A 2,615-nucleotide genomic window follows, 5' to 3' on the forward strand; every position below is an offset into this window, starting at 1 on the left:
TACTGTGGTGCTGGCAGCAAGTTCAGAAGGAGGCAAAAAACTTGCAGTGTCACACCGCACAAATCCTGCAGTGCCTCTTCCTTTTCCTTTAGGGATTCAATGCCAAAAAATCCACAGTTTCGCTTCCAATTTCCATCTGTACTTGCAACCTACAGGAGAGAATAAACATACAGGATGATGAAATGAAAAGGAGATACACTTAGGTAAAAGGAATAATACATTAAAGTGACATTTGTACTCTACGGTGTCTAAACAAATTCGTTCTAAAAAACAAATTAACACAGGCATTAAAAATGATAAACAGGAATGTCATGCAGGAACAACCAATTAGAAAGGAACCTTGCCCAATAATGCAAGTAAATTGGATTGAAACAAGAGGTGCGGTGCTAACAGCAAGACAACAACACAATTCAACAAATTAGGTAACGAACAGAAGCATCATCGTCTAACCTTGTGACTCATTTCTGTGTGTGCGATTTGAGCAGATGCTTCAGTGCCATTTGTTGCTGAGAGAAGTAGAGCCAGCTTCCCTGAAGTAGCACATTCCTCTGTTTGGCATGCCTGAAAAACATGAAACAAGGATATTTTGTGGTATTTAGACAAACTTAGTGTGCTGCCTAGGGCAGTTGAAAGGACACTATTAAAAGCAAATGCATGCTGCCCTAGTAGCGCGCTTTGTTTACACTGACTGCACAGGAGCCCCAAACTGAAAGATGTCCTTACAGCGTCCCTCTTTCTTCCAGTGGAATGACTTTCTTGTCTTGCACTACACACAAGCACCAAAGAATGCGAGTCACTCATGTTAAGCAAAGAGGTTGCTGTGCTTGTTTCCAGAAATGCATTGCTGAAATCCATGGTGTTGAAGCCACGATGCACATCTTCCAGAAGGGAGGTTTCCGGGGCCTGCATTGCTGCTCCAACCGCTGTACTTTGTGATGGATGCTCATCTCCTACAAGCTGTCTTGAAGAGATTTCCTTCTTGAAACGTGCCTGCCACCTGCATTGCACAATCAAAATCTAAGGTTAATACCAATCGGGTAGGCTGCAAGAAAACCTGCCATGAAATGTAATCACTAAATACTTGCCCATGCATCTATTATTCATATTATGCTGACTCTGCGATTTCATAAACCAGGTTAAGTCAACAAAACATTGTTCAAAACGTGAGTCTGTAATTTCTACTGGCAGCCTCACAATTTTTCTTTCATACCTTTGCGCCCTTTCCTGATCAGGCGCCTTTTTTCTGTAGACAGGTGGAAAAATGGCTGGGATGTAGGATGGATCTTGGCTGACGTCACTCTTGCTGTTGCCCACAAAATGTCGGCTGCAAATTCGCGTATGTTCTTTTGGCTGCCACAAAGTTCCATCCGGACTGCACAAGAAAGAACAATATTCCCTCTTATCCACTGCAAAGACAGGAACACACATGCATGCACTCACACACATACACAAACACAAAACGAAGGTAAATGCACGAACACGCACAGTAACACGAACGAGTGCACGCACTCTAACAGGAGCGCACACGAAAACACAGACACGATCGAACACATATGCATACAACAAAGACATGAACAAATAAAAGAAAATCGCACGAACTTCGAAGGTGGCAAATGAGAGAACCGCCGAGCTTCTAAGCACTGGACAAGTGATATTCACAAGTTAATACTCTACCGTAATAAAGAGGCACAACAAAGCGAACAAGCAAAACAATGTCAAAGTATATTGAAATTAAAAGCAGTTCGTTCCGACACGAGAAAGCTGCTTGCCCGACGCGTAACTTGCAGACCTTTGACAACGCCCGTAGTTCAGCTGAGTTTAACCAACAGCACAACAATCAAATTGCGAGTGTTTAATGTTCTCACCATGCCACCGTAGCTTGGCTTTCACACACACACAGGCTGCGAGAAGGCAGCGAGCTCGAGATAACTTTCTGCAGTCGTCACGCGTCGTGTTAAGGAACAAAAACTAGTAGCTAAAATGGTCAAAGCAAAAAGCGAGATAAGGCTGTAACGACTTACTTGACTCTCCTTACAGCGGTGATCCAGGATTGTCGCCTTTTTTTCTCGTACCATCTTCCAGGCAATCGATACAGTTTCACAGGCGGATCGCGTTCCCTGCTGTTGTCTGCAATGTTGTGGCAGCCCACGACGCAGCAGTACTTCGGACCCCGCTTCTGTTTTCGTTGGGCCGTTTCTGCCATTGCGAAAATTCCGCTTCAACACCCTCGTCGAAGTAGCAAAGCACACTAGCCGTGCGGAGACTCCGCTGCGCACCGGCCGGACTGAATCACGTGCGCACGCGCGCGCCCACGCTTTCAAGCAGGCAGCACCTGAACGAGCGATTCCCAGTAGTTCCGCCTCCGCCCGCGCGGCGCTGTCGTCGCGCGGGGAAACTTGACCTTGGGTCCCCTATTTACACAATAAGAAATGTGTCCAGGTTGTGCGCGTGATTAGTTCATTTTAGAGGAATTAAATGACACACGCGCACAGAACTGTGATGGTTACAACTGGAGTGGGGCCTCCAGTTATTAATCGTTCAAGATAGAAGTCGTGGAGCGTTCGGTCACTGCGAGTAACTACCGGTCGTTGCCGCATTCCGACCACACCAGGTTG

The 2,615-nt window shown here is 45.9% G+C and overlaps 1 long non-coding RNA gene across 1 annotated transcript; it reads right to left on the reverse strand.

Annotated features, from left to right (window-relative positions):
• Positions 1-883: 883 nt before the first annotated feature.
• Positions 884-2,110, reverse strand: LOC144119194 (uncharacterized). Its single transcript, XR_013312290.1, has 3 exons — positions 2,022-2,110; positions 1,211-1,372; positions 884-997 (listed from the first exon to the last, which is right to left on the reverse strand). It is a non-coding gene; the product is annotated as an uncharacterized LOC144119194 (long non-coding RNA).
• Between the last annotated feature and the right edge of the window lie 505 nt (positions 2,111-2,615).

Source organism: Amblyomma americanum, chromosome 2 (genome assembly GCF_052857255.1).
Source record: "Amblyomma americanum isolate KBUSLIRL-KWMA chromosome 2, ASM5285725v1, whole genome shotgun sequence".
Lineage (NCBI taxonomy): Eukaryota > Metazoa > Arthropoda > Arachnida > Ixodida > Ixodidae > Amblyomma > Amblyomma americanum.